Source organism: Heptranchias perlo, chromosome 20 (assembly GCF_035084215.1).
Source record: "Heptranchias perlo isolate sHepPer1 chromosome 20, sHepPer1.hap1, whole genome shotgun sequence".
In the NCBI taxonomy this organism is placed as follows: Eukaryota; Metazoa; Chordata; class Chondrichthyes; order Hexanchiformes; family Hexanchidae; genus Heptranchias; species Heptranchias perlo.
The window spans coordinates 18,566,984-18,588,072 of record NC_090344.1 but is presented as its reverse complement, the minus strand read 5'-3'; the positions used below and the strand labels follow the sequence as shown (position 1 = coordinate 18,588,072).

Sequence of the window (21,089 nt, the reverse complement as noted above, 5' to 3'; positions counted from 1 at the left end):
GTCACTGAGGTGCTTTTAAAGTTCTGATTGTTTGCACTGAACTTCTTCCCAAAGCGTTTGAGATTCACGTGGGGCGATTTGGGGACTTCTTTTCATTTTATGCAAAAGTTTCAACTGAAGTTCAATGTCAAAAGCCCTGGGACCACTGTTGTTCTCAATTTATCGGTGCTGGGACCACTGTTGTTCTCAATTTATCGGTGCTGGGACCATTGTTGTTCACAATTTTTCTGTGCTGGGACCGTTGTTGTTCACAGTTTATTGGTGCTGGGACAGTTGTTGTTCACAGTTTATCGGTGCAGGGACCACTGTTGTTCACAATTTATCGGTGCTGGGACGATTGTTGTTCACAATTTATCGGTGCTGGCGCCACTGTTGTTCACAATTTATCGGTGCTGGCGCCACTGTTGTTCACAATTTGCATTAATGATTTGGACACGGAAATCGGAAGTACAATTTCAAAATTTGCGGACGACACCGAATTGGGTGCTGTAGTTAATACAAAAGAAAAATGCGAAAAATACAGGAAGACATTAGTAAACTTGCAGAATGGGCGTGCAAATGGCATATTAATTTCAATATAGTTAAGTGTGAGGGGGTGCATTTTGGTAGAAAGAATAAGTAGGCCACATACTGCTGGATAATAAGAGTCGAAATGGAGGAGAGGAGCAAAGGGATCTATGGGTACATAGACAAATCATTAAAAGTCACGACGCAGGTTAATAAGGCTATAAGAAAACAAACCAAGCACCGGGGTTCATTTCTAGAGGGATAGAATTGAAAAGCAGAGAAGTTATATTAAACTTTCAGTGAGCCTAGGTTAGACAACATTTGGAGTGCTGGCTACAGTTCAGGTCTCCATATAATAAGAAGGATATAGGGGTAATGGGGAAGGTGCAATAAGATTCACAAGGATGCTACCAGGGCTGAGAGGATATACTTATCAGGAAAGGCTGAACAGGCTAAGGCTCTTTTCTCTAGAAAAGCGAAGGCCGAGATGTGACCTGATAGAAGTAATGAAGATAATGAAATGGTTTGATACGGTAGACATGGAGAAAATCTTTCCACTTGCCTTGTGGAGGTGTCCAAAACTAGTGATCATAAGTATAAGATAGTCACTGATAAATCCAATAGTCAATTCAGGATAAACTTCTTTACCCAGGCTGTGGTCGAAATGTGGAGCACGCTAGCACAAAGAGTAGTTGAGACAAACAGCACAGATATATTTAAAGGAAAACTAGTTAAGCACACAAAGGAGAAAGGAATAGAAGGATATGCTGATCGGGATGGATGTGGAAGGGTGAGAGAAGGCTCGTGTGGTGCATCAACGCCAGCATTGACAAGTTGGGCCGAATGGCCTGTTTCGGTGCTGTAGACTCTATGTAAAAGTCGAGGGCAGAAAGAGACACCTCCCTGAAACTGGGGAACTCGGGAGACAGACTTTAGAGTAAGGTTCTGTATAATTAGAATGAGCAAATAAAACATTCATTCTGGAACATCCAGAATCCGATCAACTCTAAAAACAACTGTTAGCCCCGCGTGATTTGAACACGCAGCTTTCCTGTGACACAATAATAATGTAGATGGAAGCAGGAAGTTGAAAAGTGACGTTGACAGATTAAGAGAGTGGGCAAAACTGCGGCAAATAGAGTTCAATGTGGGAAAGTGCGAGGTCATCCACTTTTGTCCGAAGAAAGATAGATCAGAGTATTTTCTAAATGGCGAGAAGCTAGGAATTGTGGAGGAGTAGACAGATTTAGGGGTCTATTTACAGAAACCGCTGCCAACGAGCGTGCAGGTACAAAACATAATTCAGATCAATAACGGACTATTTGAATGGTTCGTTAGCTCACGTGATTAGTCAAAATCGCGGGTTTGATCCCTGTGCGGGCAATCAGAAGCTCACTGTATTTGTTCCGGTTTTTTGCAACTCTTAAAATCCAATCTTTACAAGCAAATCCACACTCCGAGTCAAGGGAATTTTTCTGGTTAACATCGATTGCATCTTTGCCCCCGGGGCGGAAAAAACAGATCATTCTTTTTATTTGTCTTCCTCTGGTTTGCAGATAAACGTTTAACTCGCGGCCTGTTCCCATTAATGGCCAGAAGCAGTAACAGACAGGCAGAGCGGGTCTGACCGTCCCGAGATCTGGAAAAGACATCAGTTTAGGACAAATGCATCAAATAAAATGGTCACCTGGAACCGGGGGAGACAAAACCAAGAGAAAAAGGCAGAGGGGAATCGAGAAATAAAAGCTAAAGGAATACGATCGAAATTTTCCCAAACTTCATTCCTTTCTATTCCATCCTCAATCCTTCAGTGGCGGATATAAAATATCACTGTAAATAAATGCAAGAATCGACCCAAATCTGATTCTGGGGAATGAGATGGGCCCAGTGGAGCAAATGTCAGTGGGGGAACGTTTAGGGAACAGCGATCATAGTATCATAAGGTTTAGAATCCATAATGTTTATGGAAAATGACAAGGAGCAATCTAGAGTAAAATTAGTTAATTGAGGAGGACCAATGTCAGTGGGTTGAGAACGGATCTGGCCAGGGTAAATTGGAATCAAAGATTGGCAAGCAAAACTGTAATTGAACAATGGGCGTCCTTAAAAGAAGTGATGGTTCAGGTACAGTCTAGGTACATTCCCACGAGGGGGAAAAGTAGGGCAAATAAAGCCAGAGCTCCCTGGATGACGAAAGAGACAAAGAGTAAGGTGAAACAGAAAAAAAGAGGCGCAGGACAGATGTCAGGTTGATAATACAAGTGAGAACTCGGCAGAGTGTAGAGAGTTCAGAGGGGAACTGAAAAGTGAAAAAGGGGCATAGAGTATGAGTATAGACTGGTGGCTAACATAAAAGGGAATCCAAAAGTCTTCTTTTGGCACATGAACAGTAAACGGGGAGGAAGAGGAGCGGTGGGACCGATGAGGGACCAAAAAGGAGAGCTACGCATGGAGGCAAAGGGCATGGCTGTGGTACTCAATGAGTACGTTGCATTTGTCTTTACCAAGGAAGAAGATGCTGCCAAGTTACAGTAAAAGAAGGAGTTGAGATACGAGGCGGGCTATAAATTGTTAAAGAAGAGGTATTAGAAAGGCCAGCTGTACTTAAAGTAGATCAGTCACCTGGTCCGGATGGGATGTATCCAAGGTTGCTGAGGGAATGAAGGGTGGAAATTGTGGTGGTGCTGGCCATAATCTTCCAATCATCCTTAGATATGCGGGTGGTGCCAGAGGACTGGAGAATTGCTAATATTACACCCTTGTTCAAAAAGGCGTGTATGGAAAAACCCAGGAACTACAGGCCAGTCACTTTAACCTCGGTGAAGGGGAAACTTTTAGAAACGATAATCCGGGACAAAGTTAATCGTCACTTGGACAAGTGTGGATTAATTAAGGAAAGCAGCACGGATTTGTTGAAGGCAAATCGTGTTTAACTAACTTGATTGAGTTTTTTGTTGAAGTAAGAGAGAGAGTCTATGAGGGCGATGTGTTTGACATGATATGTATGGACTACCAATAGGCGTTTGATAAAGTGTTGTATAATAGGCTTGTCATCAAAGTTGAAGCCCATGGAATAAAAGGGGCTGTGACCGTATGAAATTGGCTAAGTGACAGTAAACAGAGAGCAGTGGTGAACGGTTGTTTATCAGACTGGAGGGAGGTCTACAGTCGTGTTCCCCACGGGCCGGTACTCGGACGACTGCTTTTCTTGATATATATTAATGACTTGGACTTTGGTGTACAGGGCACAAATTCAACATTAGCATATGACACAAAGCTTGGAAGTGTAGTGAACAGCGAGGGGGATAGTGATAGGACAAAGACAGGCTGGTGGAATGGGCGGACACATGGCAGATCAAATTTAATGCAGAGAAGTGCGAAGCGATACATTTTGTGAGGAAGAACGAGGAGAGGCGGAATAAACTAAAGAGCACAATTCGAAAGGAGTTGCAAGAACCGAGAAATCTGAACAAATATTTAAAGGTGGCAGGGCAAATTGAGAAAGCGGTTAAAAATGCACACGGGATCGTGGGCTTTACAAATAGAGGCATAGAGTGTAAAAACAAGGAAGTTACAATGAGCCTTTATAAAACACTGCTTCGGCCACAACTGCAGTATTGTGTCCAGTTCTGGGCACCGCACTTTAGGAAGGCTGTGAAGGCCTTAGAGAGGGTGCAGAAGAGATTTAATAGAATGGTTGTAGGGATGAAGGACTTCAGTTCCGTGGGTGGACTGGAGAAGCTGGAGTTGTTCTCCTTCGAGCAGAGAATGTTGAGAGGAGATTTCGTCGATGTATTTAAAATCATGAAGAGTCCAGACAGGGTAGATGGAGAGAAACTGCTCCCATGGTCGGAGAGTCAAGAACCAGAGGACAAAGATTTATGGTGATTGCAAAAGAATCAAAGTCGACATGAGGTAAAACGATTTTACACAGCGAGTAGTTAAGATCTGGAATTCACTGCCTGAGTGAGTGCTGGAGGCAAATTCAATCGTGGCTTTCAAAATGGAACTGGATAAGTACTTGAAGGGAAAAGGTGCTGGGCTACGGGTAAACTGCGGGGGAGTGTGACGAGCTGGATTGCTCTTGCAAAGGGCAAGCACGGACCCGACGCACCAAATGGTCTCCTTCCGTGCTGAAACCATTCTATGATTCTAGGATTCAAAGAAGCAGAAACTAAATAACTCAAACTGCCGAAACACGAGATCAGAAGACCTTTATTCTAACGCCCTCCCAACTGAGCTATTTCCGCCCCACTGTTAATTGAACGTTGTGTCCTTATGTTGGAAGAACGTATAACCCCGGGAGGAATTGCCCCTCCCGGTCATTCCGCACTTCATGTATAAACATCGCACTCATATATACAGACCCATCGTTCATATATAAACATCGTACTCATATCTACACTCCCACAGTTCACATATAAACATCGCACTCATGTCCACACTCCCACAGTTCATATATAAACATCGCACTCATATCTACACTCCCACAGTTCATACATAAACATCGCACTCATATCTACACTCCCACAGTTTATAAAGGAACAGCGCACTGCTACACCACACCCACTTTATATGTACCCAAAGTCTTGTTTATGGTTCTCATCAAAGTCTGAACACTGAAAGTTCAACTGTTTTCCAGATACTGTCCGTCCTGCTTTGTGTTTTTCAGCATCGGATTTCCCGCAGACCGGCAAAGGGAGCGGAATAGCGGTCCTGCCGGTGAATGCTGCTTTTAACGAAAGTCTCGGCGTCCAGGAGCTGGCGGGGATTGGAAAGCTCTTGTGTCACACGAAGTGTCTGAACGGCCCGGATACACCTGAAGATCATCAGCGCGGTGCCTCCACGTCGTGCTGCAATGTTCGTGTGTCTGACAGAAACTAAAAGGCGGCTTGTTGGAAAACGTTGCGGTCACAGTTTCTTTTTGTAATTGAACCTAAATCTTTCAAGATGGAATGTTTTCTTTGCTGCTTCACCATAAACAATATCTTATTACGAAATTTGATTCTTATGTCCCCAATGTCAGAGATAAAATTGCACGAACCCGAGCCAGGTAGGAGTCGAACCTACAATCTTCTGATCCGTAGTCAGACGCGTTATCCATTGCGCCACTGGCCCATGTGATATCAATGATTGTATTTTATTTCATTTTTCATTCAGAATCAACCGACAGGTTGACACAGATAAACACAGCGAAATCGACAAGAGAAACAGAAATGAACCAAACGGCTTCAAACTCCAACACACAGTTGCGAGTATCTGACAGGTATCAGTGAGGGGAGATGGTGATTTTGCAGCTTGATTTGGCTCCGTTGCTTCGCTGCTCAAAGTGCCTGTTTCGTCCGGTCCTTTATTGACTTAAGCCTCCGATGTGATATTTACCCAATTTGTGAGTTCAGCAACAAAATGATCTTTAACAAAATAATATTTGTATTAGTTTCAGAGTCAACAAGGAAAGGATTCCAGAACTGCAGTGCGGAAGTGCTCTTTCATTGTACAGACGGACCTCTCATGGAATGTCTCCGAAACACGTTTCGAGGATACTGTTCCAGAGGGCTGATTTTACAAACTACTTTAGTTACAACCAGCAACCCATCTCCATTAAAAGTTACGAAGCGATACTCGTTTCAGAGCAGTTTTCGCTGTTCAGCTTTTGTAAAATTAGTAGAAACTCATTTTGAACACATCTTAGTATTAATGAGAATATCAGGCACATGACAATTGGGATGAAACCGTCTCTTGCAATAAGTACAAAGTATAATCGATTACAAAGTGAAAAAGCCAATCCAATCTCTCAGTCTCTCTCTCTCTCACTTTCTCGGTGAGTGAACGTAAACCAGCAGAAGAAGCGAAAACAAAGAACTGAGCAGTTTTGTTTCTTTCCTTTTCCTTCGGGCGAGTACAGTTGAAGAGAATGATTTCTGTTTCCTGCTGGACAAATAACTGGAATGAGCAGTGTATCTGGTTCCCATGGTTACCCAGTGAAACATCCACGTTTATATCGCACATTTACACTGACACCTTCCTTCCTCACTAATTATAGGAAACTTTTGGGAAGGTTCAATCACACTTCAGAAGTCCAGAAGCGCAAAGAAACGTAGACAGCTCATGGTGACGTCACCGACAGGCAAGAGAGGTTTGCAGGTTTACCTGGAGCTGTAAATGTATAAACTCCTTCCAATGTACAAACTCCCCTCACCAACAGTAATTCAATTCTAACTGATCTGAGACTTTGGTCATTTATGGTGATTATACTTTGTGGTGTTAAAGCAGCAGTAAATCCGTTGTGTGTTATTTGCATAGCCATTCATTCAATATAAAACATTGTCATCCGACCGACCATGAGCAATGCCACAGTGGGTATGTTAGGTTACCGCCAGTTCTCCTCCAGCGATTGTTCTCTCGGCCACACATCCGGCATCACCTCTCGGTCTCACATTTCAGAGTCACTCCTGAATATGAACATATTTCTGTTTCAGTCTTTTACCTGAAGATTAACAAATCACAATTCAAGAGGGAGAGACCAAACTGTCATTTGCGAAATGAACGAATGCATTTATTTAAATGTCGGTACGGGTAAGGAAATCCCCACTGGATCATTTCCAGGAAACAGTCAAGTAATTAAATTAGATTATCAAACCCAAAATACCCGCTGGGATTTGCTGATTGAAATTTTCAATGGAAATCGAGATGGTCACTAATTATTGCAACAAATATACCCGCTGAGATTTCTGGTGTGATAAACACTGAGCATTTTTACAAATGCTTACCCTGTTCCGGTTTCTGTATTATCGCGATTATCACGGACGCCTCACAAGCAAAAAGCCCCCGATTCGATCCCGGGCAGAATTTTTTCATTATATTGGAACTTGCTCCAGATGTACCTCCAGGGGCGAGTTTCTTCTCCTGTGTTGATCGGTCGACAATCGGCTGTTCCTGTTCAATTTAACAACGGCTGCACCAAACTCCTGGTGTGATACACACTGAACATTTCCAAACAGTCTCCTAAAATGCAGTCTGAAAAGCGTTTCACATACAAAACAAATCATTATTAAACTTATGAGTGTCACTCGGTAACCATGTTAGCGTCTCTTTCAGTCTGCAACAGAAAGTTATAGGTTGGTTAATGGTGTTTACAGAAATATTCCTCTTTTTGTAGAGTTTATTTGGATTCATGTAATTAATTATATAGGTGTGAGCGCCGAATCATAAACACGAGCCCACCAGGCACCTGATCCGGTCACTTTGATCATCTGCCCTAATCTGGCAGAAAAACAATAGGATGAACAGCCCTTGCCTGTGAAAAGGTGTCCTCTCCCCTTCATCAAACTAATATCTGCAATTGATGTACTGGAGCGAATTGCGCTCGAAGCAGTTCTGGAAAATCCGCAATGCAGCCGCACAGGAATTCCAAATGAACTCTACGTGGAGGAAACGCAGTGACAGAAGCAGAAGGAGATGCCATGTGGAAGATTTCGACCCGGACCTGCTGCATGAGACTTTAAATGTTGTCAGCCTTTAACTGTAGCTCACAGTGTGAGAACAGTCATTGTTATCATTAGCCTTTTATGTATCTTCTTGCACTGCATCTCCTCAATAGCCCCGGCTTATCACAGCATCGTTTTCTGCAAATTAAACCCCAGAGTGCAAACATATACGATTTCAAACCTAAGCAAAGTGTTTGAGATTGGAAGGAGAGTGCGAGTGGGGATCATGGGCCTGGGGGGCAGTGAGATCATCTCCTGAATACCAAGATATTCCGCAAAGCAAAGAAGCAGGGAGATGAGACCTTTGCGTCTATTTTTCCTGGTATGTGCAAAATCCATCCCTTCTCAATGGCCAGCACCGTTCTTTCCCTCTCCATGCTGACCAGGTCAAGATGGGTTTCATGTATTCGCTGTGTTTGCATCAAGCATCTAATTCAACTGGCAGCTGGAGGAGCAGAGGAAGCAGGAAGGAAAGAAGATTCAGAAACAGTTGATGCCCCGTGAAACGGGCCGAATCTTTTGTGTACCGGTTGCTTCAAATGATCCACGGCAGCCCTGCGTCGCCTCGCAGATCTCCCAGGAGCTGCTTCGATTCGGCCCGTGCATGCGTGCAATGTGGAAATGGAAACAGAGACATCCGCTGCTTGTGGGAGTATTTCACCTCACTTTTCCATTTCACGCTCAGGCCAACCCGCATTCGGTACTGTCATGGCCTGAACAGGTCTTTCGTGTTCTCACAGAAAATGCCACTTTTGCGAGCAGCTTGCCTGGACTGGACTGCACTGAGCTGGGACACTGGGAGTATTCAATTAATAAAATCAGTACTTCAAACAGAAAACATTCTTCACTCACTCATCCTGATACATTAGGGTCCCTATACTTGAATTATTATTTCATTTATTGGAACATATGAACATGAGTAGGCCATTCAGCCCCTCGAACATCCAGGTTCATACATCCTTCCTGAGGTGGGGTGCCCAGAATTGAATGCTGTACTCCAGATGGGGTCTTGCCAGAACTCTGTGCAGCTTTAACATAACTTCCACCTCTTTGTATTCCAGCGCTCATGAGATAAACGGGGAGAGTGAGAGCTCAAGATAGAAAGCGAGAGTGAGCAAATGGGAGAGAGAGAGAGAGGACTATGCATTGTACAAACCGTCGCTGTGTCGCTTTCTCAGGAGCAGCTTTGAGTCCCCACTGAGCTTTTGAACCACTTACTGCACCGCAGCAAAAGTTCCAAAGCAGCATATGGGTAACGTGAAATAACCTAATCGATAGCCGATTTGTGGCGCCATGGGTAGCACGTGGGACTTCTTCTAATCACTGCAAAAGTTGTGTGTCCAAATCTCACCATCGTTGAATTTTAGCTCAGGGTTCGGTGATTTCGGCGCTGGGAAGTGAAATTTTGCATCAAAACCTCAACAGGATCATTAATGCCCTTCAAGGAAGGGAAACAACCCCCTACACTTCCTCTGATACAAGTGGCTCCAGTCCCACCCGAATTTATAATGCTTAATCCACTCTGAGCTGGATTGGCGAAACACTCTCAAGATGGAGGCTCATCATCTGCTCACCGCAAAAGTCAATCTGCTGGACTTCCGGTTCTATCAGACTGCATGTTCCATCAGACAGGTTTCCAACTGGACAAATGCATCCGGCTGCCGTGCAAGCATTGGTGCTTCAGGGGTAGAATTCTTGCTTGCAGTAATTCTATGCTGCAGAAGTAGCTCCTGAAGATCGCAAGATGGAAATTATCGTGGCTGAGCGGTCTAACGCGCTGGTTTAAAGCTCAAGCTAAATCCCATAATTTACAGATGGATCAAAATCATAGTGCGTGGCTCCAATTCCGCAGTCTACCTCCTGTAAACTGATAAAACGAAATATCACATCTGCTATTGCAACAAGAGGAACCACGTGGCGAGACAAATAATTGATGCATTTTGGAACACCTCAATTATTCCTTTTGCTCCGTTCGAAATGTTCAAAAGGAAAAAGATTCGTTGATCTAGGTGAGACTCAACTAACAACCTCGCCATTTCCCGACCCTGTACAGTCATATAAGGACGACGCACTGACTGATTGCGCCGCTAGAGCCCGGTCACTCTGATCAACTGTCCCACTCTGCTGGAAAGAATCTTAAGGTGAGAGACGCTTACCTGTGGAAACGTGTCCTGTCCCCTTGATGAAAATAATATCTGCATTTCACTTTTAGCTTCTTTCACATCCTCTGCTCCATCGCACGACAATCGGGTTTTCTGTGAACAGATCAAAATAAACATTGCCAGAAATTCTCGCATCAGTGGGATTCAAACCCATGCCTCCATAGAAATTTGATGGAACACTTTAGACCGCGAGGCCACGCTACCATAATGTCACAGTAACGTTTAAAGAGCTGTTTAATGCTCAAATTAATGAATTGAAGCTGATTGATCGCATTTACCCCGTGCTGGGGTTGTTCTCCTTCGAGCAGAGAACGTGAAGAGGAGATTTAATAGAAGTGTTCAAAGTCATGAAGGGTTCAGATAAAGTAAATAAAGAGAACCTGTTCCCATTGGCGGAAGGATCGAGAACCAGAGGACACAGATTGACGGTGATTGGCAAAAGAACCAAAGGCGACATGAGGAAACACTTTTTTACCCAGCGAGTAGTTATAATCTGGAATGCGCTGCCTGAAAGGATGGTGGAAGCAGATTGAATCGTGGGTTTTAAAAAGGAATTCGATAAATACTTGAAGGCATAAAAATATAGAGCGACCGGAAGGAGCGGGGGAATGGGACTAACTGGATTGCTCTTGAAATGACCCGGCACGGGCTCGATGGGCCGAATAGCCTCCTTCTGTTCTGTAACCATTTTATGATTGTATGATTCTATTGAAAACCTATATTTTCTTTGCATGCATTTCTCTTTCTCTCCCTATCTCTGTCTCTTGTGTTGTTGCCTGATGGGCTTTTTAGGCTTCTAATGAGACCCTAATGTATCAGGATGAGTGAGTGAAGATTTTTTTCTGTTTGAAGTACTGATTTCATTAATTGAATACTCCCAGTGTCCCAGCTCAGTGCAGTCCAGTCCAGACAAGCTGCTCGCAAAAGTGGCATTTTCTGTGAGAACACGAAAGACGTGTTCAGGCCATGACAGTACCGAGTGCGGGTAGGCCTGAGCGTGAAATGGAACGGCGACGGCTGATCGAACCTGCAACACCAGCAGAGAAGATTAAAGAAAGACTGAGACGGTAGGAAAAGTAAAGGTGCAACCCAGCTGCTGTAGCCAATGTCTACACATTTATGTATCGTCGCTCTCACAGTGAATCAAATCACCAATTTGATTAAAGTATTCTTATGGTAGAGTGTATGTTATCACCATGCCGAGACAGACGGCAATCATATCAGAGAATCAGACAATCTGAAAAATTTACGCCAGTGGAGGCCATTCCGCCGATCGTGTTTGTACCGACCGGAAAAGAGGTATCCAGCATCGCCCGACTTAACTGCGTTTGGTCCGTAGTCTTGTCGGTTATGGCTCTTCAAGTGCATATTGAAGTGCTTTTTAAATCCGATGAGGGTTTCTGCTTCTCCCACCCTCTCAGGCAGTGAGTTCCAGACCCCCACCACCCGCCGGGTGGAAAAAAATCCCCTCTGCTCCACTCTAATCCTCGACCAATTACCCTAAATCTATGCGCCCTTTTTATTGACCTCCCTGCTAAGTGAAACAGGTCCTTCGTTTCCACTCTATCCAGGCCCGTCATAATTTTGTACACCTCAATTAAATCTCCCCTCAGCCTCCTCGGTTCCAGAGAAAACACCCTCAGCCTATCCAATCTATTCTCATAGCTAAAATTCTCCAGTCCTCTAAACATCGTCGTAAATCACATCTGTACCATTTCTCGTGCAGTCGCATCTTTCCTGTAATGTGGTGACCACAACTGTAGGCAATGCTCCAGCTGTGGCCTAACTAGTGTTATATTCATTTCAAGAACAACCTCACTGCTCTGACATTCTATGCCTGGGCAACACATGTAAAGTAAATAAAATGTCTCAAGATGATGAAGAGATTGATGCTGAATGTGAATTTCCCCAAGGTCAGGCGGTCTAATTGATATTGGATAACGGGATAGAGAACGACATATCGAAGTATGCCGATGGACCCAAAATGGGAAGCGATGTAAGCAGTGTAGATGAAAGCATAACATTCCAGAGAGACATTAATATAATAAATGAATGGACAAAACCGTGGCAAATGGATTTCAATTTTGGCAAGTGTGAGGTCATCCACTTTGGACATCACAAAGATAGATCAGAATACTTTACAAAAGGTGAAAAATTGGAAACTGTGGCGTTCCATAGGAACTTAGGTTTTCCCTGTACATAGATCAATAACATGTCATGGACCGGTACAGGAAATAATCAAAAAGGCTAATGGAATGGTGGCCTATATATTTAGAGGACGAGAATACAAGGGAATAGACATTATTCTACAGCTACAAAAAGCTCTGGTTGGACCACACCTGGAGTACTGTGTTCAGTTCTGGGCACCACACCTTCGGAAGGATATTCTGTCCTTGGAGGGAGTGCAGTGTAGATTTACTAGAATGATGCCTGGGCCCGAAGCGTTAAATTACGAGGAGAGATTACACAAACTATGGTTGTATTCCCTGCAATTTAGTAGATTAAAGGCTGATGTGATCGAAACTATCACGATATTATTAGGAACTGATGGGATAGTTACAAATAAACTATTTCCGCTCGTTGGGGTGTCGAGGACTTGGGGGCAGAGCCGACACATTAGAGTCAGGACTTTCAGGAGTGAAGTTAGGACACACTTCTACAAGCAAAGGGAGGGAGAAGTGTGGAAATCTCTTCCACAAACGACAGTTGATGCGAGCTCAATTGTTAATTTCAAACCCGTGATTTATAGATTTTTGTTAACCAAAGGTATTAAGAGATATGGGAGGAAAGCGGGTGCAGGGAGTTCGGTCACAACTCATTGAGTTGCGGAACAGGCTGGAAGTATCAAAGACCAAACTCCTGTTCCGAAGTTCCACCTTGGTGCAGAATGCAAAACGATCATGCATTGGCCGGGAATCGAACCCGGGTCTCCCGCGTGGCAGGCAAGAATTCTACCCCTGAACCACCAATGCTGGGTTGTGAAGAATTTGCATGTTTCTAAATAGAATCCTGTCTGAACGAACATGCCGTTTCCAGCTGCGATGGACGAGTGGTTCAAGCTGTTGTCTCAAAACCCCAATGGAGTTTTCCTGCCTTGGTTTGAATTCGGCTCGCAGTGCTCCGGTTTAAAGATCTCTTCAATGCTCAAATACATAAATTGGAATTAATTGACCGCATTTACCTCTGTCCCAGCATGAGAGATAATTCAACGGGGCCGGTACTTTTAATTGGGCGTTCAATCTTCTCTTCCAAGATTTCAAGACCGAGAAGCAATATTTCCCAATCTGTAACTTAAATTCCGCTAGTTTTCAAAACCTGACATTTATACTCTTTATTTTCTTTGCATGCATCTCTCTATCTTTCCCTGTCTCTGTCTCTTGTCTCTCTGTGTGACCCCTGATGGACTTCTCAGGCTTCCTTGAACGGCGAAGGCTGACCGAACCTGCAACACCAGCAGAGGAGGGTAAAAAAATGGACTGAGACGGTAGGAAAATAAAGGTGCAACCCAGCTGCTGTAGCAAATGATTACACACTTATGTCTCTGCTCTCACAGTGAAACAAAGCACCAACTTGATTAAAGTATACTTATGGGAGAGTGTATGTTATCACGATGCCGAGACAGACGGCAATCGTATCATCGAATCCTAGAAAGCTCGGTCACAGAAGGAAACCATTCTGCACATCGTGCTTGTGCCGGCCGAAAAAATCGATACCCAGCCTTATCACACTATCCAGCGTTTGATATCTAATACTTTTAGTAACGGATCTTAACATGCATATTGAAGTTTTTATTTTTTCAATGCGATGAAGGTTTCTGCATCTCCCACCCTTTCGGGCAGTAATTTCCCGACCCCCACCGTCCACTGGGTGGGAAAAAAATCTTCCTCTCCCCTCTAATCCTTCTACCAATTACCTTAGATCGATGTACCCTGATTATTGACCTCCCTGCTAAGGGAAATAGGTTCTTGCTATCCACTCAATCTCGGCCCGTCATAATTTTATACACCTCAATAAAATCTGCCAACAGCCTACTCATCTCCAAAGCAAACAACCTCATCCTATCCAATCTAATCTCATAGCTAAAATTATCATGTTCTGGCAACAGTGTCGTAAATCTCCTCTGCACCATCTTTAGTGCAATCACATCTTTCCTGTAATGTGGTGACCACAACTATATGTTGCTTTCTTGCTGAGGCTGAACCATTGTTTTATAAATTTCTACCATAACCTCCATGCTCTTACATTCTATGCGTCAGCTAATAAAGGAGAGTATCCTGTATGCCTTTTTAACCACTTTAACTACGTGTCCTCTTACCTTCAGGAATCTGTGGACATGCACTCCAAGGTCCCTCTTTTCATCGACACCTCTCAGTATCCTCCAAAGCAATGTAGTTTCAGAGCAACTAATTCTGAAACGTCTTGCTTGATAATAAAAGTCGCACAGACGAAACCAATTTAGTAAAGGGAAACTAATATTGGCGACAGGAAATAGTTAGTGTACAGCTTGATATTAGTGCACACCGGAATGGAAAACGAGATTGGATGCACAGAAGAGGTCTGAAAGGATGGCCGATCGGCTTTGGAAGACAACGAAACTTGTCACTGGCTGCACAAAGCAAGTAACAGCGCCTGGTTGATCCAAATGCATGATTCTCGCTTTGGGGCTTCAGTTAATTAAAGTCCGAGAGGTTCCGCGTTCAAATCCCGGATGAGCCTTGCTATTCCACAACTTTGAGTGAAAAGACACCAATTGGCTTCTGACATCTTCTCAGTATTGCTGTTGGTAGGATTGAATTACATGCAGAGCATGTTTGAGCTCCAGAAGACAGAGTGCTGAGTTTCCCAAGGCGCAACACATGTAAAGTAAATAAAATGTCTCTGGATGATGAAGAGATTGATGCTGAATGTGAATTCCCCCAGTTCAGGCGTTCTCATTAATATTACATGACGGGTTCGAGAAAGACATATCGAAGTTTGTGGATGGCTCCAAAATGAGCAGCGTTGTGAGCAGTGCAGATGAAAGCATAACATTCCAGAGAGACATTAATATAATAAATGAATGGCCAAAACCGTGGCAAATGGATTTCAATTTTGGCAAGTGTGAGGTCATCCACTTTGGACTTCACAATGATAGATCAGAACACTTTACAAAAGGTGAATAATTCGAAACTGTGAAGTTCCACAGGAACTTAGGTGTCCATGTACATAGATCAATAACATGTCATGGGCAGGTACAGGAAATAATCAAAAAGGCTAATGGAATGGTGGCCTGTATATTTAGAGGATGAGAATACAAGGGAATAGACATTATGCTACATCTACACAAAGCTCTGTTTGGACCACACCTGGAGTGCTGTGTTCAGTTCTGGGCACCGCACCTTAGGAAGGATATACCGTCCTTGGAGGGAGTGCAGTGTAGATTTACTAGAATGATACCTGGACTCTAAGCGTTAAATTACGAGGAGAGATTACACAAACGATGGTTGTATTCCTTGCAATTTAGTGGATTAAAGGCTGATATGATCGAAATTATCAAGATATTAAGAGGAACTGATGGGGTAGTTACAAAGAAACTATTTCCGCTCGTTGGGGTGTCTTGGACTTGGGGGCATAGCCTAAATATTAGAGTCAGGACTTTCGGGAGTGAAGTTAGGACACACTTCTGCAAGCAAAGGGAGGTAGAAGTGTGGAAGTCTCTTCCACAAACGGCAGTTGATGTAAGCTCAATTGTTAATTTCAAACGCGTGATTTATAGATTTTTGTTAACCAAAGGTATTGAGAACTATGGGACGAAGGCGGGTACAGGGACTTCGGTCACAACTCAGCCATGATCTCATTGAGTTGCGGAACAGGCTGGAAGGACCAAAAACCACAATCCTGTTCCGAAGTTCCTCCTTGGTGCAGAATGCAAAATAATCGTGCATTGGCCGGGAATCGAACCCGGGTCTCCCGCGTGGCAGGCGAGAATTCTACCCCTGCACCACCAATGCTGGCTTGTGTAGAAATTGCATGATTCTGAATGGAATCCTGTTTGAACGAACATGCCGTTAACAGCTGGGATGGCCGACAGGTTGAAGCGGTGGTCTCAAAACTCCTTTGTGGTTTTCCTGCCTAGGTTTGAATTCTGCTCGAAGCGCTACTCTTCAAAGATCTCTTCAATGCTCAAATACATTAAATGGAATTAATTGACCACATTTACCTCTCTCCCAGATGCTTCAACGTGGCCGGTGCTTTTAATCGGGCGTCCAATCTTCTCTTCTAAGATTTCAAGACCCGAGAAGGAATCTCTCCCAATTTGTAACTTAAATTCTTCTCGTTTGCAAAACCTGACATTTATACTCTTTATTTGATTTGCATGCATATCTCTATCTTTCCCTGTCTCTGTCTCTTGTCTCTCTGTGTGTCTCTTGATGGACTTCTCAGGCTTCCTTGAACGGCGAAGGCTGATCTTACCTGCAACACCAGCAGAGAAGGCTGGAGAAGAGGACTGAGACGGTAGGAAAAGTAAAGGTGCAACCGAGTTGCAGCAGCCAATGTCTACACACTTATGTCTCTTCGCTCTCACAGTGAAACAAAGCACCAATTTGATTAAAGTATACTTATGGTAGAGTGTATATTATCGCGATGCCGAGACAGACGGCAATCATATCATCGAATCATAGAAAGTTAGGCCACTGAAGGAAGCCATTCTGCACATCTTGCCTGTGCTTACCGAAAAATCGGTACCGAGCCTCATCTCACTTTCCAGCGTTTGGTCACTAATCTTGTCGGTTACGGATCTTCACGTGCATGTTGAAGTTTTTATTTTTCAATGCGATGAGGGTTTCCTCCTCTCCCACCCTTTCAGGCAGTGATTTCCCGACCCCCACCGCTCACTGGCTGGGAATTAAATCTTCCGCTCCCCTCTAATCCTTCGACCAATTATCTTAGATCTATGTACCCTGATTATTGACCTCCCTGCTAAGGGAAATAGGTTCTTGCTATCCACTCTATCTAGGCCCGTCATAATTTTATACACCTTAATTAAATCTCCCAAAAGCCTCATCAGTTCCAAAGCGAACAACCCCAGCCTATCCAATCTATCCTCATCGTTAAAATTCTCCAGTTCTGGCAACGTTGTCGTAAATGTCCTCTGTACCCTCTCTAGTGCAATCACACCTATCCTGTAATGTGTGACCACAACTGTATGCAGTATTCTGGCTGTGGCCTAACTATTGTTTCATACATTTCTTCCATAACCTCCCTGCTCTTTTATTCTATGCCTCGCAAATAAAGGAGAGTATCCTTTGTGACTTCACAACCACCTTATCTACCTGTTCTACTACCTTCTGGGATCTGTGGACATGGACTGCAAGGTTCCGCTGTTCATCTGGATCTCTCAGTCTCCTCCCAAGCAATGTGGTTTCAGAGTACCTAATTCTGAAACGTCTTACTTCATAATTCAAGTCGTACAGTCGAAACCAATTTGGTAAAGGGAGACTAATATTGGTCGCTGGAAGTAGTTAATGCACAACTTGATATTGCTGTGCACCAGAATAGAAAACGAGATTGGATGGACAGAAGAGGTCTGAAAGGATGGCCGATCGGCAGTGGGAGGCAGCGCACATTTTAACTGGTGTACGATTTCAATGTCAGCGGTTCGTGGGTCTCGGGGTATGATTCTCGCTTAGAGCTTTTGCGTTAAATGGTATACGTGAGATCTCAGTTTCAAATTCCGCACGATCTTTCCTATCTCAGTGCTTTTCGTGAAAAGTCAGCAATTAGCTTCCGACATCATTTCGGTGTTGTTGTTGGGAGAATTGATTTTTTTCCAGAGAATGTTTGAGCTCCAGAGGACAGGGTGTGGAAGTTTCCAAGGCGCAACACACGTGAAGGAGCGGGTGAGTGGGACGAACTGGATCGCTCTGACAATGAGCCGGCACGGGCTCAATGGACCGAATAGCCTCCTTCTGTGTTGTTACCATTTTATGACTGTATGATTCTATGTATTCTCTTTATTTTCTTTGCATGCATTTCTTTATCTCTCCCTGTCTCTGTCTCTTGTATTGTCCCCTGATGGACTTCTCAGGCTTCCTGAAACGGCGATGCCTGATCGAATCTGCAACACCAGCAGAGAAGGTCAATAAGAAATAGGAGCAGGAGTCGGCCAATCGGCCCCTCGAGCCTGCTCCGCCATTCAATAAGATCATGGCTGATCTGATCCTAACCTCAAATCTAAATTCATGTCCAATTTCCTGCCCGCTCCCCGTAACCCCTAATTCCCTTTACTTCTAGGAAACTGTCGATTTCCGTTTTAAATTTATTTAATGATGTAGCTTCCACAGCTTCCTGGGGCAGCAAATTCCACAGACCTACTACCCTCTGAGTGAAGAAGTTTCTCCTCATATCAGTTTTGAAAAAGCAGACCCTTATTGAAAGATTATGCCCCCTAGTTCTCGTTTCACCGATCCTTGGGAACATCCTTAACGCATCCACCCGATCAAGCCCCTTCACAATCTTATATGTTTCAATAAGATCGCCTCTCATTCTTCTGAACTCCAATGAGTCGAGTCCCAATCTACTCAACCTCTCCTCATATGTCCACCCCCTCATCCCCGGGATTAACCGAGTGAACCTTCGTTGTACCGCCTCGAGAGCAAGTATGTATTTTCTTAAGTATGGAGACCAAAACGGTATGCAGTATTCCAGGTGCGGTCTCATCAATACCTTATATAACTGCAGCAATACCTCCCTGTTTTTATATTCTATCCCCAGAGCAATAAAAGCCAACATTCCGTTGGCCTTCTTGATCACCTGCTGCACCTGCATACTAACTTTTTGATTTTCTTGCACGAGGACACCCAGATCCCTTTGTACTGCAGTACTTTTCAGTTTCTCGCCTTTAAGATAATAACTTGCTCTCTGATTTTTCCTGCCAAAGTGCATAACCTCACATTTTCCAATATTGTATTGCATCTGCCAAATCTCCGCCCGCTCACCCAGCCTGTCCATATCCCCCTGCCGTTTTTTTATGTCTTCCTCCCTCTCCACTTTCCCTCCCATCTTTGTATCATCTGCAAACTTTGATATGTTACACTTGGTCCCCTCCTCCAAATCGTTACTACAGATTGTAAAGAGTTGGGGACCCAGCACCGACCCCTGCGGAACACCACTGGCTACTGGTTGCCAGTCTGAGAATGAACTGTTTATCCCAACTCTCTGCTTCCTGTTGGATAACCAATCCTCCACCCATGCCAGAATATTACCCCCAATCCAGTGATTCTTTATCTTGAGCAATAATCTTTTATGTGGCACGTTGTCGAATGCCTTCTGGAAGTCTAAATACACTACGTCCACTGGTTCCCCTTTATCCACCCTGCACGTTATGTCCTCAAAGAACTCAAGCAAATTTGTCAGACATGACTTCCCCGTCGTCAAGCCATGCTGACTTTGTCCTATTAAATTATGTTTATCCAAATGTTCCGCTACTGTCTCCTTAATAATAGATTCCAAAATTTTACCCACCACAGATGTTAGGCGAACTGGTCTATAATTTCCAGCCTTCTGCCGACTACCCTTTTTAAATAAGGGTGTTGCATTAGCAGTTTTCCAATCTGCCGGGACCTTTGCCGAGTCCAGAGAATTTTGGAAAATTATTACCAAAGCATCCACAATCCCTACTGCCACTTCCCTCAAGACCCTCGGATGTAAGCCATCAAGTCCAGGGGATTTATCCGCCTTCAGTCCCATTATTTTACTGAGTACCAATTCCTTCGCGATTTTAATCGTATTCAGCTCCTCCCCCCCTCGAGCCCCCTGTTTGTCCAGTGTTGGGATATTCTTAGTGTCCTCTACCGTAAAGATTGAAACAAAATATTTGTTCAGCATTTTTGCCGTTTCCATGTTTCCCACCATTAATTTCCCGTTCTCATCCTCGAAAGGGACCGACGTTTACCTTTGCCACCCTTTTTTCTTTTTATATAACTATAGAAACTCTTGCTATCTGTTTTTATATTTTTTGCTAATTTATTTTCATAATCTATCTTCCCTTTCATAATCAATCCTTTCGTTACTTTTTGCTGTATTTTGAAGACTTCCCAATCTTCTATCCTCCCACTAAGTTTGGCTACCTTATATGTCCTTGTTTTTAGTCGGATACTGTCCTTAATTTCTTTACTTAGCCACGGATGGCTGTCATTTCTTTTACACCCTTTTTTCCTCAGTGGAATATTTTTTTTTTGAAAGTTGTAAAATAACTCCTGGAATGAACACCACTGCTCATGTACCGTCTTACCCTTTAATCTATTTTCCCAGTCCACTTTAATCAATTCCGCTCTCATACCATCATAGTCTCCTTTATTCAAGCTCAGTACGTTTGTTTGAGAACCAATCTTCTCATCCTCTAATTCGATATGGAATGTAACCATGTTATGGTCACTCATTCCAAGGCGATCCTTAACTAGGACATTAATAATTAATCCTGGCTCATTACACAGGACCAGGTCCAAGGTTGCTTGGCCCCTTGTTGGATCAGTTACATACTGCTCAAGAAATCCATCCCTAATACACTCAATAAACTCTTCCTCAAGGCTGCCCTGCCCAATTTGATTTGTCCAGTTAATAAAGAAAGATTGAGACAGTCGGAAAATAAAAAGTGCAACCCCGCTGCTGCAGCCAATGTCTTCACATTTATGTTTTCTTCGTTCACTGGATGTGGGCGTCGCTGGCGAGGCCGGCATTTATTGCCCATCCCTAATTGCCCCTTGAGAATGTGGTGGTGAGCCGACTTCTTGAACCGCTGCAGTCCGTGTGGTGAAGGTTCTCCCAAAGTGCTGTTAGGAATGGAATTCCAGGATTTTGACCAAACGACGATAAAGGAACGGCGATATATTTCCAAGTCGGGATGGTGTGTGACTTGGAGGGGAACGTGCAGGTGGTTTTGTTGCCCATGTGC

At 43.8% G+C, this 21,089-nt stretch overlaps 3 non-coding genes across 3 annotated transcripts; all 3 read right to left on the bottom strand.

Moving 5' to 3' along the window:
• Positions 1-5,552: 5,552 nt before the first annotated feature.
• trnar-acg (transfer RNA arginine (anticodon ACG)) lies at positions 5,553-5,625 on the bottom strand. Its single transcript has one exon. It is a non-coding gene; the product is annotated as a tRNA-Arg (tRNA).
• A 7,432-nt stretch (positions 5,626-13,057) lies between these two features.
• On the bottom strand, positions 13,058-13,128 carry trnag-gcc (transfer RNA glycine (anticodon GCC)). Its single transcript has one exon. It is a non-coding gene; the product is annotated as a tRNA-Gly (tRNA).
• A 2,947-nt stretch (positions 13,129-16,075) lies between these two features.
• trnag-gcc (transfer RNA glycine (anticodon GCC)) lies at positions 16,076-16,146 on the bottom strand. The gene has a single exon. It is a non-coding gene; the product is annotated as a tRNA-Gly (tRNA).
• Between the last annotated feature and the right edge of the window lie 4,943 nt (positions 16,147-21,089).